The sequence below is a fragment of the Aquarana catesbeiana genome, linkage group LG04 (genome assembly GCF_042186555.1).
Source record: "Aquarana catesbeiana isolate 2022-GZ linkage group LG04, ASM4218655v1, whole genome shotgun sequence".
Taxonomy (NCBI): Eukaryota; Metazoa; Chordata; class Amphibia; order Anura; family Ranidae; genus Aquarana; species Aquarana catesbeiana.
In genome coordinates this window covers 538,115,441-538,140,122 of record NC_133327.1, presented here as the reverse complement: position 1 = coordinate 538,140,122, position 24,682 = coordinate 538,115,441, and the positions used below count along the sequence as shown (strand labels likewise).

The 24,682-nt window shown below is 42.3% G+C and overlaps 1 protein-coding gene across 2 annotated transcripts in view; it reads right to left on the bottom strand.

Moving 5' to 3' along the window:
• Nucleotides 1-24,682, bottom strand: part of WDR27 (WD repeat domain 27) — a 608,839-nt gene that overhangs the window by 570,602 nt on the left and 13,555 nt on the right. The gene's annotated exons all lie outside the window — the stretch shown is intronic.

The following is a 24,682-nucleotide window of genomic DNA, read 5'->3' as shown; positions in this document are numbered from 1 at the left end:
GTCTACACGTTCACAAAATTCTTTTTCTTCTTGCTTATAGTCATTATATTTCATACAGTTTCGTTTGATATGTAGAAATTGGCCCATTGGTATACCGTTTTTTAGCCACTTTGGATGATGGCTGTAAGCCCGCAATAAAGTATTCGCCGCTGTTTCCTTTTGATAGGTACATGCTAGTAACACTTTAACTGCCCAGCAGCAGCACAGCTATCTTTCCAAACCGGCTGTGTATGAAGGGGTTTCCTTCTTAAATAATGCTGTGATCTGTTGTGAGGTGGGAGGTTTGGACTCTTTCTATAGGTGTGACTGTGCAGGATCAAACGCTAGTTAGGATGAATTTAATCCCACCCACCAGAGCTGTGAAGGAAGTTACATTATTTGCAGAGTCTAAAAGACTACAAAGAGGAGTGTTCCAGACTCTAGCTGCTGCAGGAAGTGGTTGTGGAAGGGGCAGAGTCTATCAGCAGGATATACAGAGTGTCACATGATACAAAGCCACAACTAAACCCAGAATATCAGGCGATATGTAAACAACAGAGCAACATAGTACAGAGGTATGATTTAGGCTGGTATTGATCATTCCATTCAGTTCTATTGAAAATAAAGTTGGAATTCAGCTTTAAGACTCCTGCATTCTTAAAAGTGGTAAGCAGTTTTGCCTTGCAGCACTAGAGTCTGTGCCTGTTCAGGACACTATCTGCATTAAGTATACATGTTCTCCCTGTGCTTCCAAGGCTTTTGTCTAAATTGTCCCAAGGGTATGTGAGATAAGGACCTTAGATTGTAAGCTCCTTGAGAGGAGAGACTGATACGAATGTACAATATGTAAAGTGTTACATAAATTGATGGCACTAGATAAATACCTGTCTTAGGTAATAAGTAAATACATAATGGTAAAGTTTACATCAGTTTCTTCAGACCAGTTTATGTCATTTATAAGGAAGGAATTTGTTTGTAGGTTTTCTAGAAATCATTACTTTAATTTTGAAGATGATCACTGCATAAAAAGAAGATATCTAAAATACATTACATAAACAAACTTATACATACAGTGAGCCTGCTTTACTAAATAAAATAATTGAGAGCAGGGATACATGGATTATTTATAGACTGGAATATGGTTCCACATATATTCAGTGTAGCCTGTGTGCTTGCACATTTGCACACATTGCAAGTGAATTAAAATGTTTGTGAGCATATGAGTAAGGTGCTTATTCAGGCGACATTCAAATGCAATAGTACATGCATAAATCAGACCCAAAGTTTTTAACACTTTATCCAAAACCGAATAGAAAAATGAAACAAAAATATCTCCTTATCAGAAGTTTAAGACTGCCATCTAGCTAAAATATTAAGTATCACAAGACATTTAGACACTGGGGATGATTTACTAAAGGCAAAAGACTGCACTTTGCAAATGCAGTTGCACTAATTTTCCCCAGACCTTAGTGAATGTGGTTAAGCTTCACTTTGTAAAGAATACTCAATTAGGTGCAAGGAAAATAAAAAAATAAACAGCATTTTTGCTTGCATATCATTGGATTATGGAAATTAGCAGAGATTCACCACATGTGCTCTGGGTAGAGAATTAGTGCAATTGTACTTGCAGAGTGAACAGTCTTTTTGCCTTTAGTAAATCAACCCCACTGTGTAGTTGTGATTAGATTTTTTGAACAATTACTTAGGACTTGTTTACGCTTATGTTGATTAGTAAAACACATTAACCACTTAGCACCTGCCCGCAATGTACTGCGGACGAGCGACCATTAAAGCAAACTCGTATGTTGCTGCCTACTTCTGGGTTTAGGGTGCGGGCATGCGTTCCCGCTGTGACTGTACACAGCCGGAGCCTGTCAGCAAGTCCCAGCGAATGATTCACGGCTGGGACCTGCTGGTCGGCTGTGTGCAATCACAGCCCAGAGCTCTGTGTTGACATTCAATACAGAGCTCTGTACAGAGGGAACGATCTCTGTGTTTCTCATCCCTGCAAAGCAGGGATGAAAAACTTAAAATCAATTAGTAAAAGCAGCACACTGTACACACCTTACACATAGTTAAGCACACACAGTATACTGGAATTGACGCAGCTATAGACACTATACTGTAATGGCAGTGATCAGCGATTGTGTGACTGTGATTGGGTGGTGGACAATCTGGCGTTAACAGACACTATCTGGGAGGGTCAATAACTGACACTGACGTTGCTAGTGACATTAATACAGTGATCAGTGATAATGATGTACACTGACATTGCACAAATGACACTGGCTGAGAAGAGATTAACATTTAGGGACAATCAAGGGGTTAACTGTGTGCCTAACAATGTGTAATGTGTACCGCTTTTGCATTCTAACCTGGCTGTTTTTTTCTCCCTTCCTTTCAGGGGGAAGAAACAGCCAAATCGCTGTTCATGTGCACACGAAGTTCTATGTGTTTGTAAACACAGAGCTCTGTGTGTGATTGCACACAGCCAATCAGCTTATTTCGGGGGGGGGGGGGGGTCTAATATCTTTTTACCACTTTTGCCCCAAAATTTGGGGCCCTTCTATAAATAAATGTGGGATTTTCAGAGAGCACCGATCCCAAAACTTTGTCCATAAGCAAGATATGCCAGTGCCTCCTGAAAATTGCCTTTGCTTCTCTATATTGTGAAAGAAAGCCAGAAATAAAGCCCCACTGTTGATTTTTATTGGTCTCATCTTTGACCTTATCACATAAACAACCCTCCCTTGGTATATTTAACATGTATTTTTCTCTCCAACCATTCATCATCATATCCCTTCTGAACAAAACGCTCTTTAATTACTGGAGAATGAGACAAAAAAACTGCAATTTTTCCTGACTCTTGTTATCTGGCCCTTGGGTGTATTTCTAAGCCATAAAGGGTGGTGTCTATGGGAAAAGACAAATAACTGTTCTTAATGACCGGTTTAAAATACACTTTGGTCAGTAAATCATTATTCTGTCTGAAAATAGTAACATCAAGAAAATTGGTCTGTTCCCTAATCCACTGGTACTCAATGCCTAATATTATTATTATTCAACTCTATTAAGAAATCTTGTAAAGAAGTCTCAGAACCTGCCCAAATAAAGAGCGGTCGTCAATAAACCTTCTATAGAACAGTTCCGTTCTTTTTTTTTTTTTTTTTTTTTTACTAAATACATATTTATCCTACCATTCCCCCCATAAACAGGTTTGCCAGGCTGGGCACAAATTTCGCATCCATAGCGACACCCCTCCTCAGAGAAAAACATTGCCCTTGGTACCAGAAATAATTATGGGATAAGCAGAAATCTTAAGCCTTCCTTAAAAAGATTTTTTTTTTGCATGCGAAATATCATCACTTTAACTTAAGGCCCAATTAAGAGCCAACAAAAGCATCATCGTGCTGAAATATTGTGTAGAGGGATGAAATATCCGCTGTCAATAAAAAAACTTCCGGCTTACCTTCTAAATCAACTTCTTTCAGTAATTGTAGTACATTTTTTGTATCTTTAAAAGGTATGCTTTAGTTTGTGTCTCACTTAAAATTTGTTAAGGTATTTGCCGTGCCGTGACTGACCCTATACCATTAACAAAAACTGAGTGAATGTTGGGGCTGTAATTTAGAGACATTTTTGTATGCATTGGACACTATCTAATAAAAATCAGCACAGAGGTAGACTGGTGTTTTTCACATTTATTCAGTGGGTGGTAGAGCGCGACCTAATTACTCTTTATTGCTTTTTACAAGTAGGAATCTTGCAGTGGCTGCCGTTTACTTTTTTATTTAATTCTCTTTATTAATTATTTCAATATACAGTACATATACAACACATACATTCAGACTCTATCTTTATTGAGCTCTCGCAGGAGTCTCTACATACTGTATCTCTTTAATATATCTACAGTATCTCACAAAAGTGAGTACACCCCTCAAATTTTTGTAAATATTTTATTACCGTATTTATCGGCGTATAACACGCACAGGCGTATAACACGCACATACATTTTAAGAGGGAAGTTTCAGGGAAAAAACTAAAATTTTTAATAAGGAACTTTGAAGCAAAATAAGGGTCAGTGCCCATCTGCAGCCCTACCATTGCCATCAATGCAGCCTGATCAATGCCCATTTGCAGCCTCACAAGTGCCATCAATGCAGCCTCATTAGTCTACATCAATGCAGCCTCACCATTGCCATCAATGTAGCAGCCTTGCCATTGCCATCAATGCAGCAGCCTCACCACTGCCATCAATGCAGCAGCCTCACCACTGCCATCAGTGCAGTCTGATCGATGCCCATCTGCAGCCTAGAGGGGACAGGGAGGGGGGCGGGCAAGTGCTGACAGATTACATACAGTGAGAATCTCCTATGATAGACAGAACAGTGGTCCAATGGCGGCCCAGGAGACGGGACTTTCTATTACAGAGGCCGCCAAGTAAACAGGAGATTCTCACTGTATTTAATCTGACGGCGCTCATCCCACCACCCTCCCTGTCCCCTCAGAGGCAGCTAAAATTGAAGTATTGGCGTATAACACGCACACGCTATTTGCACCCGATTTTTATGGTGAAAAAGTGAGTGTTACACGCCAATAAATACAGTATATCTTTTCATGTGACAACACTGAAGAAATTACACTTTGCTACAATGTAAAGTAGTGAGTGTACAGCTTGTATAACAGTGTAAATTTGCTGTCCCCTCAAAATAACTCAACACACAGCCATTAATGTCTACACCGCTGGCAACAAAAGTGAGTACACCCCTAAGTTACAATTTCCAAATTGGGCCCAATTAGCCAGTTTCCCTCCCCGGTGTCATGTTTTACAAGGTCTCAGGTGTGAATAGGGAGCAGGTGTGTTAAATTTGGTGTTATTGCTCTCACTTTCTCATACTGGTCACTGGAAGTTCAAAATGGCACCTCATGGCAAAGAACTCTCTGAGGATCTGAAAAAAAGAATTGTTGCTCTACATAAAGATGGCCTAGGCTATAAGAAGATTAATAAGACCCTGAAACTGAGCTGCAGCACGGTGGCCAAAACCACACAGCGGTTTAACAGGACAGGTTCCACTCAGAAAAGGCCTTGCCATGGTCGACCAAAGAAGTTGAGTGCACATGCTCAGCGTCATATCCAGAGGCTGTCCTTGGGAAATAGACGTATGAGTGCTGCCAGCATTGCTGGAGAAATTGAAGGGGTGGGGGGTTAGCCTGTCAGTGTTCAGACCATACACCGCATCAAATTAGTCTGCATCGCTGTCGTCCCAGAAGGAAGCCTCTTCTAAAGATGATGCACAAGAAAGCCTGCAGTTTGTTGAAGACAAGCAGACTAAGGACATGGATTACTGGAACCATGTCCTGCGGTCTGATGAGACCAAGATAAGCTTATTTGGTTCAGATGGTGTCAAGTGTGTGTGGCGGCAACCAGGTGAAGTGTACAAAGACAAGTGTGTTTTGCCTACAGCCAAGCATGGTGGTGGAAGTGTCATGGTCTGGGGCTGCATGAGTGCTGCTGGCACTGAGGAGCTACAGTTCATTGAGAGAACCATGAATGCCAACATGTACTGTGACATACTGAAGCAGAGCATGATCCCCACACTTTGGAGACTGGGCCGCAGGGCAGTATTCCAACATGATAACGACCCTAAACACACCTCCAAGATGACCACAGCCTTGCTAAAGAAGCTGAGGGTAAAGGTGATGGACTGGCCAAGCATGTCTCCAGACCTAAACCCTATTGAACATCTGTGGGACATCCTCAAACAGAAGATGGAGGAGTGCAAGGTCTCTAATATCCACCAGCTGACAGTTATACGATGGGGCCAGTAGGATGCTGACGTGACGCCTCAGAGCTGGGGGAGGGGCCTGATGGCGGCACCGATGTGAGTGGGTGCGGGCGGCTGGGGACCATCAGCGGTAGGAGAGCAGGGTGAGAGCCCATGGATGCACCAACGGAAAACAAGCCCCAAACCAACCACCAATAGATGCAGGAGGCGGTGCCGGAACTAGAGCCTGCGGGCGGCGAACGACAGCAGCGAAGGCACAGGGCTGGCCAAAGAAGCGGTGGAGCTATTAGTGTACCTGCTGGGACCGGACGGATCATGTCAGCACACAACGCCGCTCCCTCTGTTGCTTCCTACCCCTCCTCTCTTCCTCACTGAAACACTTCCGAACTGACCCGGTTTGCAGAGAGGCAGTGCGAGTAAGCGGTTCTCTTTCGCTGAATGTAAAGCACTGAGCAGAGTTGGATATCAATCGAGCCAAACAAGGGATCTTTACAGCTCATTTATCAGCCAGATTGGAAGCACTTGGAACCATAAAGAGGTTAAGACTCCGGAAGGCAGCCCTCTCCAGGTATGCCATCTTTTCCCTAATAACTAAAACTATTACAGTTTTAAGTATATCAGAGTTTTGCTAATCGGACCGTAGGTCATGCTCTTATACTTAACAAAGTTACAAAGCAAAGCAAAGCAGGAGGGGTGTGACAGATGGTTTGGAGAGGAACTGAGTGGCGAACTGTCTACGGACACCTATTTTAAGAATACAGATCTTAAAAGAAGGATTGAAACCTGTGCTTTGCTCGCTTGGCTAGTGACTTTTCTGCCATTGGTGATAGCGATTCCTTTGCGAGGGCTACACCAGCAGATCCTGTATACCAATATATTTCTGGACTGGTTAAACTAGGTGGAGCAGAGCAGTTAAGTCTGGTATCTCACTGAGGATAATATATGATGTTTGTATTCCCATGAGGTGCGCGCTGAGCCCCAGAGTTGCTATAGCTGTTGCATCTGTATCACTCAAGGGGCTATTACTACCCTTATAGTATGGTAGAACACCCAACCTCGTGAAGTGTTCCATACTTTTTTTGACCTGGGAAAAATTGAGAGGTCTTTAAAAAGATAAAACGGAATTTCAACTAGAGTGATAGGCCAGATAATGAGACTGATAATACCACTACTTTAACACATTCAGTTGGGTGGATGTAATAGTGGATACCCCGCTATAAGTGAACTGAGTTTATAGACTTTATTAGTTCTTATCGGGAAAGTTAAGTCGTGACGGGTTGTCACTTAGGGGTGGAGCTAACTGAACCCCTGCTTACAACCACTTGCAACCCTGAAAATATAAAATGAGCAGGGGTGATAGAAGATAAAAAAGGGAGAACATGAGAAGTCAGGCACAAAAAGCAACAGAACCCAAGACCTCAAGAGAGAGCCTAAATATCAGTACAATCCAGAAATATCTCAAAGAAGCAGGCACAAAAAGTCCCGGACTGCAAAAAAAAACAAACAGGAACAAAAGAAAAAAAAAAAGATCAGAAGAAACAAAGGAGAACAAACAGAAAAATCCAGAGAGGTGGTGGATCAGGAGGGAGACCTTGACCTCAGCAAAATGGAAGAACAAAGGAACATTGCATTAATGCCAACAAAATCGGAAATGCTGGAAATGTTCACCAAACTAGAAAATGCGATTAAAACAGAGATTGTGAACGTTCGCATGGACATGGGCCACCTACTGAGGAGAGTAGAGGAGGCAGAGGAAGCAACAGGAAAACAGGCCAAGGAAATAACAGAATTAAAATCACAAATGAGGAAAATGCAAAGTGATTACCAAGATATGCTATACAAGCTGGAAGAGCAGGAGAATCAAAGTCGTTGCCAAAACCGGAGGATCAGATCCCTACCAGAGCAACAGAGAGAAGATCTGGTGTTAAAAATGAAAAAAATCTTCAATCCAATTTTGGACAGATGGGAAGATGAGGTCTTAAAGATTGATCGGGTGCATAGGATCAGAAAACCCCCAAACTTGAGACAGGAAATACCCAGGGATGTAATTATTAAATTTCATTCGTATGATGACAAAGCAAAGATATGGAACAAACTTAGGAGAGCCCCCCCAGTTTACTTTGAGAGCACGAAATTACAAATATTCTCTGATTTATCTGCAGGAACTTTGGCGTGGAGACGTCAGTTTAGACCTTTGCTGGAAGAATTAAAGAAAGCTAATATTAAATACAGCTGGGGGTTTCCTACATCACTAATAGTAATACAAGAAGAAAGAATGTCTAGGCTGAGGCACCTGGAAGATCTACAGGACTTTTGTGAAAGTTTGGGTATCCCTATACCAAACATCCCTAGATGATAGCAATAAATCTTCAAGAGTAGTGAGAGGGGTATTCTTAGTCTTCACATTGAAGTACTTATTGGACTTTAAATATAATCATTTTTGATTCCAAGTGGGGAGGGAATTGGGGTAGGGTATGTTATTAGATAGATATACGATGTGTGGTGAAAAGTGGGGGTCTTGGGGAAAATAGAGGTTTGGAGGTTCGGTCGACCTCCTGCGCCCCCCCTTCAGCCCCGCCCCCCCCCTTTTTTTTTCCTTGTTCCCTCTGGGGGGGGCTGGAGACATGGATGGCCGCGATCGGAACCACACCCTAGTTTGAAGAGGTGCGTAGGATGGGATCAGTTTGGATTCACACCTGCGGACTTGGGGCCGAAATACGGCCGGGGATAGACGGTATGGGATCGGGGGGAGGCGGGTGGCTGGAGGGAGGGGGGGAGGGGAGGGGGCGGTGGGGAGAGGGGTTGGAGGGAGAAGGTCAACCTCGCAAAGGCAAATGTGGAATTCTCTTGGAAGAAAGGCTATGGCAGGGAAAAGAGTCTCTTACTAGACCAAAATAAATGACAGAGATACATTTCCTGTCCTATAATGTTAGGGGCTTGAATTCCCCTACAAAGAGACACAAAATTTTAAAAGAACTCCACTGTTACCGTGCAGATGTGGTTTTCTTACAGGAGACCCATCTAGTGTTAGAGACAAATATTAAACTATACTCGAGAAATTTCCCGACCTGGTTCTACAGTGATTCCCCTACAAAAAAGGCCAAAGGAGTCACAATAGGGTTTGCGAAGACATGCAATTTCCTGCGATTTTCCTTTTTTTAAAGGGTAACATAGGAGGTAAAATGTTTACTCTGGCAAATGTATATTGCCCCAATAAACACCGGATCGCATTCTTAAATCAAGTTTTGAATAGGCTGATGAAGTTTAGGACGGGGGAGGTAGTATAGCAGGGGACTTTCATTTCTGTCTGAACCCATCTTTGGACAGTACGTCCCGGGCACAGGGGATGAGTAAAGTTCTATTAAAAACGATTGGACGTAAGTTGCACCAATATACACTGCACTAAAAGATTCTGCCTCGGGAAAAAGCCTGGGTCCAGACGGGTTTGTTCTATACTACTTAAAAAAATTCAAAGAGTTCTTAGTTCTGAAGTTGTGTCAGTATTGGAATGGCCTACGCATTAACTGGGATATGGGAGGAGAAGCATTGTCGGCATCATTAACGTTGATTCTGAAAGAGGGTAAGAACAGAACGCTCTGCTCCAGTTATAGGCCTATTGCCTTATTGAATGCAGACACTAAGTTGTATGCTAATGTCTTAGCAAGGAGGCTGAAGGAAAAAATTACTACTTTGGTCCATCCGGACCAAGTGGGGTTTATTCCTGGAAGAGAGGGGATTGATAACGGAGTTCGGGCATTGCTCCTTATGGAATCTATAATCTCTGAAGGGTCCCAAGGGCTATTCCTGTCAGTGGATGCTGAAAAAGCTTTCGACAGGGTAGACTGGGGACTCATGATAAAAACATTGGAAAAATTCGGAATTGGACCACGGTGGATCAAATGGACTAGTGTTCTATATAAGCATCCAACGGCCACTGCTAAAGTAAATGGGATCGCATCACGACCATTTACTATAAAAAATGGAACTAGACAGGGGTGTCCGCTGTTGCCCCTCTTGTTCGTACTGACTCTGGAACCCCTATTGGCTTATATCCGAAACAACCGGGATATCAGTGGGATAAAGATTGGGACTGAGGAGCATAAGCTTGTGGCGTTTGCAGGCAATGTGCTTTTCTTCATTACTAAACCAAGGATAACGATTCCAAATCTGCTTGAGACTTTAAAAAAATATGGTGAAATCTCAAATTTTAAAATCAATCTCAGCAAATCTGAAATCCTAAATGTGAACATAGCCAAACAGGTCGAAGATAAACTCAGTAAGGAATTCCAATTTCCATGGAGAAAGGACATAAAATACCTAGGAGTCAACCTGACTAACTCCCTCAGAAAAATTTATCTAAGAAATTTTATACCTCTGTTAGACGAGATCAAGAAGGATATTTAAAAAATTTCAACACATCCTATCTCTTGGATAGGGTGCATTAACACAGTAAAAATGTTGTTAGCTCCAAAAATCTTTTATAATCTTGTCCAAATGCTTCCACTTCCTCTCCCACAGTCCTATTTGAGAGCTTTAAGAAGTATAATAATGAATTTTGGAGTGGCAAAAAACCTTGAATAGCATTTACAACACTGAGTAGAGAGAAAAAACAGGGGGGGCTTAGCGATTCCAGATTTCAATAAATATTATAATGCAGTGGTACTATCACGGGTGATGGAATGGGTAAGGGAAGACTCCGAGAAGAGATGGGTAAATATTGAAAATATCACGAGCAGCACACAGTTAGGTCACATAATATGGAATCCTCCAACACATAGAATAATAAGCCCAAATACACTGGTATTAACACGTAATACACTAAAAATATGGGACAAGATTCACACACAAAATAGTTTGGATTATAATTCACCCTTGATATATTTGAAGGATAATGAATTTTTTGAACCGGGGATGAGGGAGGTGGGAGGGAATTGGATAAAGGTAATGCACAACTGAAAGATATTATTAAGAAGGGTAAAATAATCACTTATCAAGATCTCAAAATTAACACTGATTTAATGACGATAGATGCATGGCGGTACATCCAGCTCACTCAATATGTCGAAAAACATCCAAAGCCAGTTATAGGCGAAGAAGACTACAGGCCGTTGGAGCAACTATGCATGAGAGAAAAATCAAAAAACAACATTTCGCGACTATATAAAATACAGTTGCATAGAGGGGCTGGATGTTCCGCCTTACATCAAGAAATGGGAAAAACGAATTAGGATCACACTGTAATAATCACATTAGTAAAAATTTGGAAATTGATACATTGTGTCTCAGTAGATTCTAGGATGACTGAGATAAATTATAAATGTTTAGCGAGGTGGTATGCAACACCGGATAAGACAAGTAAGTTCCAACCGGATCAGTCAGCGGACTGTTGGAGAGGATGCAAGGTTCCAGGAACTATGGCCCACATATGGTGGGATTTCCCCATAATTAAAGCGGGGTTCCCATTTAAAAAGAAAAAAAATTAAAAGCCAGTACCTACAAATACTGCAGCTGCTGACTTTTAATTGGACACTTACCTGTCCCAGGGTCCAGCGATGCGGGGGATCGAAGCCCCGCTCATCCCCCCTCCGCTCGTCAGCGCCGGCATTTCAACTGTGGGCGCCCGGCTGTGGCTTCACCGTCGCTGGCCCCGCAATCATCTGGGACCGGTCACGTGTCCCAGATGATTGACAAGAGGGAGGGTGGAGAGGCGATCTCCCTTCCTGCACCATGGGAAGTGACGTCAGGATCCCAGGCACCGAAGGAGGCAGACTACGAGGGACCCCCTAGCAACAGGCGTTTAGAGGTGAGTAAAAAAAAAAATTTCTCCAAATGTTTTTTTATTTTTTTTAAGAACATTACTAATTTTTTTTTTTTTGGGGGGGGTGGAACTCCACTTTAAGGAATACTGTAAAGGAATTATACAGTTAATAAAAGAAATTACTAATAAAGAGATTCCGGAAGATCTGTGGGCATGTCTGTTCTATGGGGCAGCTGAATCAATTAAACATTATAAAACATCCATTGCCCCGATCTTGTTAAACGCAGCTCTAAGCCAGATACCAAAAAAATGACAGGAAAAGGAAGGTCCCAAAATTCGGAACTGGATTTTTTGTGTGAATGACATATATAACATAGAGAGTTTGGACGATGGGGTGTAGAACCAGATGAAGAGCGAGATCGCAAGGATAATTGGGAAAAGTGGCAAGCTTTTAAAAAAACGTGGAGATACGTTAAGGAGATTACCAGTTAAGTGTAAAAGGGAGAAGAATAGGAATTAGATAGGAAGAAACCTTTGCCTTTTTTTTTTTAAAGTTGTAAGAGAGGAGAGGGAGGGTGATGGGTGGGTTTGTTCTAAGGGTGGGATAAGTACGTGTTAATATATTGGTTTGTTTTCTATCTGTTTTTAGGATGTTCGATCATTTTGTATGTAAAAAATTAAAATAAAGATTTAAAAAAAAAATAATATCCACCAGCTCCGTGATGTTATCATGGAGGAGTGGAACAGGACTCCAGTGGCAACCTGTGAAGCTCTGGTGAACTCCATGCCCAAGAGGGTTAAGGCAGTGCTGGAAAATAATGGTGGTCACACAAAATATTGACACTTTGGGCCCAATTTAGACTTTTTCACTTGGGGTGTACTCACTTTTTCTTGCCAGCGGTTTAGATATTAATGGCTGTGTGTTGAGTTATTTTGAGGGGACAGCAAATTTACACTGTTATACAAGCTGTATACTCACTACTTTACATTGTAGCAAAGTGTCATTTCTTCAGTATTGTCACATGAAAGGATAGAAGAAAATATTTACAAAAATGTGAGGGGTGTATTCACTTTTGTGAGGTACTGTACATTTACATTTCAATAAGAGTCTCATTCTACCCAGTTAAAAATCTCATACCATGTATACCCCTTCGCTCTCTAATATCGCGTCATATTTTGCTCTCTAGACTTCCCATACATTTATTCCTTACTATGTTTTTATTACTTTGTGTTTAATCCATAGGTTGTTTGGAGGCAGTTGTAGGTTCTGCTACTAGACCAGACTCTTTCATATTTTTTTTTTACTTCCTCTGTTACAATATTTAGCTTTGCAGATAGAAGGGTAGACTACTATTTACTAAATATTTACAAAAAGCTAGTGAAGGCCGAGCCAGCTTTTTCCAGCTTAGTACAATTGCCTTTCTCAAATAGAAGAGTAGTAAGCTTATTTGTGTTCTCTTTGCCACTATAGGGATAATATTTCTCATCAATCCTAAAAGGCAAATCATCTCCTTTTTTCCTAGAGCAACAGCTGTAACTAACAATCACGTCCATAACCCCTGCCCAAAAAAGCGATAGCCAGACAAGTCCAAAATATATGGATGAAATCTCCTGGAGTATGCCCACATCTCCAGCAGTTCTGGGAGTTTGATGGACTTATTTTATATAATCTATATGATGTATAATATGCTCTGTGTATTATCTTAAATAGTATATGTCTGTCTCTAAGGGAGACCAATATCACGAAGGGAAATCCCCATATATCCTCCCAATCCTCTTCATCAAACTCTGGGATATCTCTCATTCAACGTGACCAGATGTCAGGAAAGAGGCAAGTACCAGTCTCGCCAATATGGCTACCTTCCTTCACACATGCGCGGTAAAGCGGCACTCCGGCGCATCCCCGGGCACAATACAGCGAAACGGCTAATGCGCGTGTGCGATTCAGCGTAACAGCGAACGCGCGTACGCAATAGCGCGCATAACATGACCCTCCCACTGGCCTATAAAAGCCACTCTGTGCCATGACCAGATTGCTGGTTTGTCTTTCAGCTCCCCGTGTGTTTCCTGCTTTGTATCCTGATTCTTGATTACCTGTTGTGACCCGGATTGACCTTGACCTGCTCTGATCTCTACCTGCATCTGACCCTAGGCTTGCCTCTTGGACTTCTCCACCTGCTTACTGTGTTTGACCCTCGGCCTGTCTACGGATATTGCTTCCTGTCTCCAGTGATTGACCCTCAGCCTGCTCCTGGACTTTGCTATTGTCTTCAGTGCTCGACCCCTGGCTTGCTCACCGACCTTGCTTCCAGTCACCTGTGTTTGACCCTAGGCCTGCCTATGGTCTTTTGCTATTAATCTTCAGTACTAGTCATCAGTCTGCTGACAGACCTGCTAACAGTCCTTGCACTAGACTGTTTTTGCCTATCTAGAGACTCTTACTAGTCAACGGTGTTTGACCCCCGGCCTGTTGTTGGATCAGCTGTTCATCCTCCTTCCTGAGCTTCAGCATCTTCCAGTCCTGCACAGCTCTCTCCCTGCCAGTGACCTTCACGCAAGACCTGCCCAGCCTGCTGGTGACTCGTGCCTCTTTGTGCCCTTCACCCCCTGTACCATTTCCAGGAGTGGAGTGCGCTTAGTCGCAAGAGGTCACCGCTCTCAGCATCTCGGCCTCGGTGAGTACCCTTATCTGACACCGGAGCTCTCTCATACCTGATAACGATACGACCATTTGTAACCTTGCCGAAGGGCAAGGCTACAAATTGAAAATGATGCTGTTCTACCTCGAACCGCAGAAACCTTTGGGAAGTGAGAAATATAGGAACATGCAGATATGCATCCCTGATGTCGATAGACGCCAGAAGTTCTCCTCCTTGTAGGATAGAAACCACTGACCTGATCGACTCCATGCAAAAAGAGTGGACCTTCAGGAACTGATTTAGATTCTTTAGACCTAGAATGGGTCTGACATCTCCATTTGGTTTTGGCACCGTAAAGAGGTTTGAATAGAAGCCCAAACCTTGCTCTTCTGTGAGAATTTGCATGATCACCCCCTGAGCCAGCAACCGGTTCTATGCCTGAAACAGAAATTGCCTTTTCCCTGGATCTTTGGGAACGTTTGACCTCAGAAAACGAGACGGTGAGAACTTCCGAAACTCCAGCTTGTACCCTAGAGTTAACGTGGAGATGACCCATCTGTCCTGAATCTCCTCCTGCTAGACTTCTGAGAACTGCAGAAGTCTTCCCCCCACCCTGGCGAGTGGGGGAGCCCCTTTATAATGAGGCTTTAGAATTCTGCTTTTGCAGGTTTCTGGCCCCAGGACTTCTTTTGTGCTTGGGCCTGACCCTGAGGCTTTCCTCTAGACTCTGATGGCGGAGGCCGTCGTGACTTCCTAGAGGCAGATGCCCCAGGCGCTGGAGAAAGAGCCTGCTTAAATTAAGGGCATTTATTCCTTCTTTTGACTGGCAAAAGAGTACTTTTCCCACTTGAGATCCTTTGGATGTATTTGTCCAAATCATCCCCAAATAGCCGATCCCCATGAAAAGGAAAACCAGTCAGGAGCTTTTTACTAGGTGCTTCGGCAGACCAATTTTTTAACCAGAGGATCCTACGCATGTGCACCAGCACAAGCGCAAGGTGAGATGCCTGGTAAATAGAATCCTTAATGGCATCAATGGGAAAACACAATGCCTTTGGCAGTTCGGCCAAATCCCGGACCATGTTGTACAGGAACCTCCTTAGGGGCCTGTCTAAACTGGTCCTTTAGGGATTGACAGATACCTATTGCAGCGACTGCCGGCTGAGTAACTGCACCTGCCAAAGAAAAAGAGGATTTTAACAGGAATTCCAATCTTTTATCTGTTGGATATTTAAGCATTTGAGCATTGTCTACTGGACAAGTTAAACTTTTATTCACACTGGATATAGCAGAGTCAACTGCTGGTATATTCCATTTTTTGGTGAATTTCTCCTCCGTGGGATAAAGTACTGAGAATCTTTTTGGAGGGAGAAAATGCTTATCCAGATGATCCCATTCAGCATAAATACGCTGTTCTAACAATGCATGGATGGAAAACGCATGCAGAGTCTGCAGAGGTTTTAAGGAACCAAAAGAAGAAACGGAACTCTCGGCTGACTCCGTTAGGGGCAGCTTGAAAGCCAAACGAACCATTTCCGTGAGAGACTGTACCAGAAATTTCTCAGATTGTGAAGCCGAAAAGGGTTCATCCACTGTTGATTCCTCGGAAGAGGAGTCATGGGATTGTCTTTCCTCCTGATCCCCTGAGGGTAACACCTCATCCTCTACCCACTGTTCTGTGTCTGTGGTGGGGGAAGGAGATCTACCACGCTTTCTCTCCCTTTGGATGGAGGATGTGATTAAAGCCGCTAGTCTTTCCTCTAGTCCCAACAGGGCAGAGGAAAAGGCATCTTCAGTCACGTATACAGGGGCTGAGATGCTAGAAACAGCTGCAACACCTACTGGTTCTAATGGCTCACCCTGGCTAGCCACTTCTGGTATTTCAGGAGAAGATGACAATGAGGAGGCAAGACTAGAGTCCTCAGCACCTGGGGGTGATGTTTTTGGTACCTTTGAGGTTTTTGCCTTTCTGGAAGGCATAGTCCTAAGCACAAAAAGCAGAGGCACTCTCAATGCACTCTTTGCTGAAAGGTAGTCTACCAAATAAAAATGCCGCTAACAATAGTTCAGCCTGGCGCCGGGAAAAAATGTCTTTCCTCTATTGGGAATGCCTGTTATGCCACCTCACGTGCCCCACCGCTCCTGTGTCCTGTGAAATGGACCAGCGTGCTCTCCAGCTATGCAGCTGAGGAGAGACTGCTTTTTGTACCCAGCTTTTGCCTGCGCCGTGTGTCCTTGTGGACGCTACGTCCTGCACACGGCGCTGTGCCTAGGCCCCGCCCCCTCTCCTGGTTTGAAATTACGATATTTCCCACGCACGGGCGGCACTCAGGTCTGTCACTCGGCAGACCCAGCAAGAGGGGAGGGGAGGTGAAGCAGGGGCTAAGGGTACTGTTTGCGCAGAGTGGGAAAACACAACAGTGCAATGGGAGCCGCCACTCCCTCTGCTGGAGGGGGGGTTGCAGGAACAAAGCCCCTTAATGCCTCCAGGAGAAAGTGCAACATGGCAAAATTTTTTTACCTGTATTAGGAATCCCCGCTGAGACAGGCTGCTGCTGAGTCCAGACACATTCTTTGACACTGAGCTGAAGTGAGAAACACAAACTAAGGTATGCATTTTACTCCCTCTAGTGGAGATGGCATGAAAACATTTTTTCCCCAAGGAAGAAAAACCATAGGTGGACTTTTTACAGTTCCTAGGCTTTTTCCCTTACCTTATCCTCGCCGCAGGATACTGCTGATGACAGACAGATCCAAATTTCACCCATCACGGCAGGCTGCGTTTAGCAAACCTTCAAGGACTGGGTCCCTTTTTATTGGGGTTCCACTGCCTTGGACCTGTATAGCTCCCCGCCAGGAAAAACTTTAGGTAATGTGAGCATAACCAAAGCCCTGGGTCCTGGGGTCCAGCCCTGCAGGGAGAGACGTTACGGGCAAAACCTCGTTCTTCTAATACGAGGCCCGGGTACCATCCACTTTGGCCTCAGTGGCACTTTGGATGGATCCAGTCTGTGGAGGCTGTTTAAATCCAGTAAGGATCCCTCCAGTGGAGCTCTTCAGAGCACATCTTCACTCGTGACCAACACCTTAGACACTGGCAAAAAAAAACTGTGGTATTCCTGGTAGGAGGAGGGGTTATATAGGGAGTGAACTTCCGGACTTGGGTGTGCCAGTGTCCATCAACTGAAGGTGCCTATATAACCAATATAGTTAATACTATGGCTCTGTGTCCCGTGATGTGTGATAAAGAAAAGTAACTTTGCTGGACAGTGTTAGACAATCTTCTCCAATATTACATATAGTATCCCAGAGGAAAAGGGAGGGGGAATATAAATTGCTGTTATAACATATCTTTGTTGCCAGAGTGCAAACGTTATAATAACATATTTGCTCTGTGCGTTGGTATATATGTTCTCGATTACACAGGGGAAAGATTTATTTTTTAAAACTGACACCCCTCTAGCATATGAGCAGTAGGTAGCATGATAGACTTTTTGAATCCAGGGTTTTTTTAATGTCATTCATTTCCCTCCCATCAGGTGTGTCTCCTGCAGTAAAATCATATGTGGATTATAAGTTTTTAAATATTGAAACATCAATGCTCGTTTAAACTTGGAATTCAGCCCACGAACATACCATGATAAAACAGATAAAGAGCTATTATCATGTGATATCATAAAGGATCAACAAATGTATAGAACATTTTAGAGACAGTCCAAACCATATAAAGTCTCTAGTGCGCATCCATAGGTCTACTAAACCACACCATTTCTCATCCATAAAAACCCAGACCACAAAAAAACCTCACCCCTCCCACCAAAACTCCACTCACCTCCCTAGAAAACAGCCACAACCAAACATGACAGGGAAGTAAAAAGGACCTAAGTTCTAACAATTAACCGACCGACTATAGCTACGTCTATACCCAGTGCTTTAAAAAAAAAAAAAAGGGAAAGAGAGGAAAAACAAGTATCCCAATCTCTCAATCAGCGTACCTTAAAGCACACTCACTCATCAACAGAGCTCTACTTCCTTCCCTCTCCTTCTCTTCCTAAACACACAAAAAGAAAAAAAAAAAACCCTCACCCACCCTGTGAGTCAGGCTCTTAAAAAAAAGAGAGAGAAGATGAGTCTAAATTTAAGACACCATACATATAGTTATGTTCCATAAAAATGTATCTTTATACCTACTTCCAGATAAAAAAAAAAAAAAAAAAAAAAGAAAACATTTTTTTCCTTCCTCTTTTCTGTTACCCCGTGAAATCTCAGGTGAGAATATGTCATAATACCTAATATATGGTGTATAGTGAGAAAAAAAAAGAAAAAGAAAAAACTTTTCATTCATAGGTATATTCATATATGCTTGGAAACTTAATGTTGCTTAGCATTACTAAGTGTTACTCAGTGTCACTTAGTGTTATTTAGCTAAGAAAAAAATATTTCTGAAAATATCAAAAAAGGAAAGCTCCCCCTAGGAAAAAAAAAAGAAAAAGGGAGGTAGAGGAAGTTCTCCCTTCACTTCCCTTCTCTAAATAAATCCATATGTCATCTATCGGGTACCTAGCCAATCCGATGCAGCTATTGGTGTATCAAAAAAACCGGGCATGATCCCCATCGGTAACCCGTAGTTTACTAGGGTATAGGAGACTGAATCTGATTCCATCATCACGTAGTCTTTTCCGTATTCCAGTATAGGCTCTACGTTGTTGCTGTATCTCTGGAGGGTAGTCAGGGGGAAAAAAAGCAGTTTAGCATTTTCATATTGCAAATTTGGCTTTGCCCGGGCTGTTGTTAAAATACGATCTCGGTCTCTAAAGGAGAAGAAAGGGGTGTGGAGGAGTCCCAGGTTTGGGGGACCGAGTGGAAATTCTATGTGCTCGTTCTACCACAAAAGTAGCTAGCATATCTGGAAGCTCCAGCACATTTATCCACAGCTGTTCTACAAACTCCACTGGTTTGATACCCTCTGCTCGTTCTGGCAAGCCTATAATAAAAATGTTATTTCTCCCCAGGCGACTCTCAGTATCATGTATATAAAAAGAAAAATACAGCGCTGAAAAAATTATTAGAAATAAAAATAAATATGAAATAAAAATAAAAATAAAAATAGAAAAATAAAAATAAAAAGCTGCAGCTCAATATTGTATGATATATACAAACATAATAAACTAAAAGGAAGAAGGAGACTGCGCTAAAAAAGAAAAAAAAGGAAAAAAATATTTTATATATTGAACATAATGTGACAGTCCATAAATTGTGAAAAACGATGGTAAATCCCTACTTAAAAGGGGATACCATCAAAAAAATGTCCTATACAGAAATGGCATACAGTGAAGTGAATCTAGATGAAATAATTCTTGTGTGCATAAAAACAACACCAGTGACAGTGAACCTCCACCGTAAGGAATACACGCTTACCAAAAGGCAAGCGATAGCAAGCCTATAAGCTGGGATCAATATCCTGACATCAGACCAGAGCCAGCGGTGGATTGCTTTATGGCAATGAGAACATTCCAGAGGATGTAGGCTCAAAGAATGGACCAACGATCCATATTAGGGGGACATAAAAAGAGACTCTCCATAGTGTAAATCCATTAGATTAATTTATTGAGAAACAAGATGTATTGCACTTACATAAAAACAGGATAAAACCACTCAATAAGAAGATGCCGGCCAGCTCGCAGACACCCGTCCACCAAAACACGATAGACCGCAATGAAGTCAGCACGCCTCCCACTCTCAGTATCAACTGCCCTTTCCTGCAAAGCATGGATCTGATTTTGTAAGACATGCTCTATTATCTGTTCTCACTGTGTCTTCCACCGTTGAGACTCGGGCTTCAATCTCTGAAATCTTTGATTTGACTTTATCAAAGTCATGCCTCATTACATTAATGTCTCTAGCCAATGAATCAATTTTTGTTGTAAGGGTCTCACTGCATGTCATAATAGCTGTCATGATATCCAAACTAGAGGGAACAGAATCCATTTCCTTGTCTTTTGCTATCTGTGTACTTGCAGGCATTGCAGCACAGGGAGATTTTATAGCTGGTTTAGCTGCTGGCTTGACTGCTGATGAGGAGGGAGAGGAGCAGGGAGTGCCTATTTGGGCTCTAGTAGAGCGCGGCCTACCTGGGGACATCCAGGCCTGCTGTTATAAAGGCACAGAGTCTCTTTAATTTTCTGGAGACCATTTATGGGAAACGTGCACCTATCTGTATCTCCACCACCTCGCTCGGCCCTTGAAGCCCTCAGGCTGCTCGGAAGAACTGCAGCTCCACTAGCTCCCCTCCACCTGCACATGGATTCAGCATGCTGCAGGGGAAGTATGCAGAGGTGCCCGACAGCACCCAAGTGGCCACTTCACTGGGAAAAGAGCCCGCAATAGGGTAGGGAAGAGAAGAGAGCCCACAATAGTCCGCCGTCCGAATAATTCTCACTCACCCACTTAAATACCACGCGAAGAGAGTCAGCAAGCTCCTCTAACTCTCTCTGGAATTCTCACGGGATCAGAGCTCTGACTCACAATGTCCTCACGCTCTCACATCCTCTCTCTGCGCCTCATCCGATCTGAAAGCGGCTGCTGTTTACTTTAAACGCATTGATCATGCTTACCATTTTATTCTGCTACTTGTTCTTTTTACTGCAACGCTAAAATTACATTTTTAGTACAAAACATGGTAAAGTAATGTAGCAGGGATTTAAAGGGTTAGGGGTTAATAGTGGATAACAAGGGGTTAAAAGGAAAATTCCCAGGTTTAAGAGTCAACGGGAAATGAAACTGAAATGAATGTGCTATAAAATAAAAGTTAAATAAGAGCATGTAAGGGTAAATTAGGGCTTCAATTATGATTTGTGCACATAATAAACACTTTTCTTTGACAGCTACGGCTCTCATATACAGATGTTACACAGAATGATCACTGTGATTGGCTGTCACAGTGGCTATTCAATGAGGAAGTCTTCTGATTGGCTCCTGATTGTAGGATCAGGAGCTCCTCTTTCTGCAGACATTGGGTCGCAGGGGGCTGTGCACAGGAGCATTCAGGGAAAAGGAGAAACTGCAGGCAACCTGGACATATAGGAGATGCCCTGTGTAGAGTGGAGGAGCTTTTGTGGACATGTCTAAGTAGGCAACTAGTAAATTGCCGATTGGTGCAGTAACTGGGTAAAAAGGCCTTATAATCCCTACTGATCATGAGATAATTTTTTGCAAGAGTATTCGCTTACCCCAGTTATGAAAAGCCAAGGATCAACCCGACAGGTCAACACTTTCCTATCTTGCAGCAAAATGTTCCTTTTGTTTCTCAAAGTCTGGTTCCAGTTCCCACACCAACAAGTCTTCTTTCAACCCCTCTGGCTCAGAAGGTACTATGTGTCAATGGCAATCGAAGGGATCCAGGTCTACAGATGAATCAATCACTGCAAGCTGATCCACTATCACATTTTACATCAGAGTTAGGGAGACACCTGATATTTTGTTAAATCATATAACTGATGCATTCCTGAGGGAGGTGATATCAAGGTTTACAAAATAGGAGGACAGGGAGTTCTATCGCAGCCGGCCGCCTCTGTTTTTAGCGCAAATTTTATCTGCAATTCATGTAAGTGCAATACTGTTTTAATAAACCTTATCTAAGCGATATCACGCTATGGTTGGTCTCTCTCTTATATCCTGCCGAATACCCTGATCACCCTGCTGTAATTTTTGCTATATGCTGCTGCTTTTTGGACTTTGATATTTTCAGTATATAACTTTGAATGTTTAAATCATTATTGCTATACAGATCTAGCGCGTTTTTTTCCTCTTTTTACAAAATAGAGTTTCACCTGTTTCTTCAACTTTGATTTTTCCCTTTGCATCTTCCTATGTCTGAACAACATTGGAAGGACCTCCTGTTCAGTCATTTAGAGATTATTGTTTCAGGGGGTTATTATTTTCATTACGTCAACTGTTCTGTTTTTTTTTTTCAAATTTGGTTTTCATTTCCAAAATCCAAAGAAGGCATTCAACCCATATTGGACTTAAAGGCTCTCAACACCTTTGCACGCCATCACAGTTTTATCCCAAATCTATTTGGTTAGTTCTTGTCTTGAGAACTATGTATTTACACATTCCTTCCTTTACAGGTCATTAGCAACTCTGCTCTTTGTTGTGGGTGACAACCAATAAGAGTTTGAAGTCATTCTCTTTGGCCTTGCCCTGACTACTCAAATCTATTCTGCGTCTACTCTGCATCCAAGAGGCATTCTAGTAATCGGAGAGTCACTGGTACAACCTCCTACTGTGAGGAAAGCCCGCTCTGAATTTAACCTTCAATGTGTCAATCACATTGCAGATGCTGGAGAACTTTGTATGGATCCTGATCATCAAGAGATCTTCAAGATTCTGTCACCTCAGTACTTGGGCCTTCTCTGGATTGGTCTTGAAGAGTGTGGTACACCAACTTTGTTCATCTGTTAACTGTTGCTCTTTGGCCTCTACCAGATCAACCAGATATTTATCTCAAACACTGATCTTCCACCCTACTTCGTGCTAACTTTGATGGTCTAGCTGTTAAAGCCTGAGCTCTGAGAAACAGGGGCTTATTAGATTAAGTATTGTCTTAGATAAAGCTCATATGTTCAAGGTTTATCACTACGTGGAAGACATATTTTCATTGGTATGAGTGGGGGTTTTCCGCTGTGCTGTTTTGGTAGGCCGTAATTTCTTCTTCCTTCCAGTTGTGGGTAGAATAATATTTTCCCCTTACCGCCATCTTAGGTCTGCACTAGAGCTGCACGATTCTGGCTAAAATGAGAATCACAATTTTTTTGCTTATAATAAAGATCACGATTCTCGCGGCATAACATCATCTTTCACATTATACAAAAAAAGTTTATTTATTTTTTTAAATCATTAAACTGTATTCTTTACAAAAAAATTGCGTTTGAAAGACTGCTGCGCAAATACAGTGTGACCTAAAATATTGCAGCAACCGCCATTTTATTCTCATGGGTCTCTGCTAAAAAAAAGATATATACTGTTTGGGGGTTCAAAGTAATTTTCTAGCAAAAAATACTGATTTTAACTTGTAAGCAACAAATGTCAGAAAAAGGTTTAGTCTTTAAGTGGTTAAACTGACCTCATTTACAGACCAAAGTTGATCCCTTTGATCTAAGAATGAAATGTTTACAATGTTTCTCTTTATCGCCATGTGGAGATAAACTTGGGAGGCTGCCTGGATTTCTTTTTATTTATTTTTTGTCAGCTGTCAGAAGTGAGCAGAAAACTTTCTGCACTTGTTACAAAGAATCGGGAAATGCTGTTAACAATTAATCGTGCAGCTCTAGTCTGCACTATATTTTTCTTTCCAACATCCCCTTGCTAAGAATTTGCATATTTGTACTTCAACAAGGGACATTGATCACCCTGCTTGGCCTCCACTCCAGCCATGGGTTTTAAATATAGTATTGTCAGTGTTACAAATAACTCCACATTTTTTTTGATATTACTATCTTCTGAGATGGTCCCTTCTTGTGGCCATCACTTAGGTCAGAAGGGTTTCTTTCTTATCCGTGTTATCCTATAGCTGGACCCACTTGATCTTACAAAGGGGCAAAGTTATTTTCAGACCAAGGATCTCCTTTTTACCCAAAGTAGTCTCTGCTTTTCACATTAATGTTAATATTGCACCACCTTTCCTGCATCCATTACCAGTTCACCCTAATGAGATCTCTCTCCAGATACTAGGTCAAAAGGTTCTGTAAGTGGCTGTTTAATGCCCTTGGTTTCTCTTCTTGGGTGGGTTGGGTCATTTATGTTTGTTTTGGTGTGACCACCCCCACTGTTTAGGCTGCTTTTGGATGTCCCTTGGTTGCTTAATTATCATCAACCTGTTTCCCGCAAAGGATAAGAAATAAAATAGGATTTTTAGACTATATGCAAAAAAGTTAATTGAGGAACACAACTCCCTCCCCTTATATGTTATTGTTTCTCTTTGGACTGCTCGCTACAAAGAAACAGGTGTGAGGTGGGAGTGGATATAGCCCTAAAGGATCAGGCATTCAGTTTTATATGATATGTTTTATATTTTATATGTGCCTAGTGTCCGTTTCCCCTGCAGGTGGCAGTATAACCATAGGCTGCCTAGTTTTCATCAAGCCTTCTTTCAGTAGCTGCCCTGCAAAGTGAGACTCTTTTATGTATATGTGACTTCATGTACAAAGGAGCCTTACCCCCTTCTACTTCCCATACCTCATTAAGGTCCCCAGACCTCTGTAAGGTCACCCAGCAGATTGATGAAAAAATGCTGAGGGAAGGGTGGGGCTTAACACTATTTCCTGGTAGTTTTTCTAGGTTCCTCGAGCACTCTGGAAAATTATTGAGGCTGTGTAAAGGCCCCTAGCATCAGAGAGGCACTTTACTGTGGTTGGAGGTTTGCTTTACCCACACATGTTCTATTAATGCCGATGTAAATCAATGGTTATTGTTTACATTCATTTGGATTCGCTCCCTTGATGACAGGAATTGAGATATTT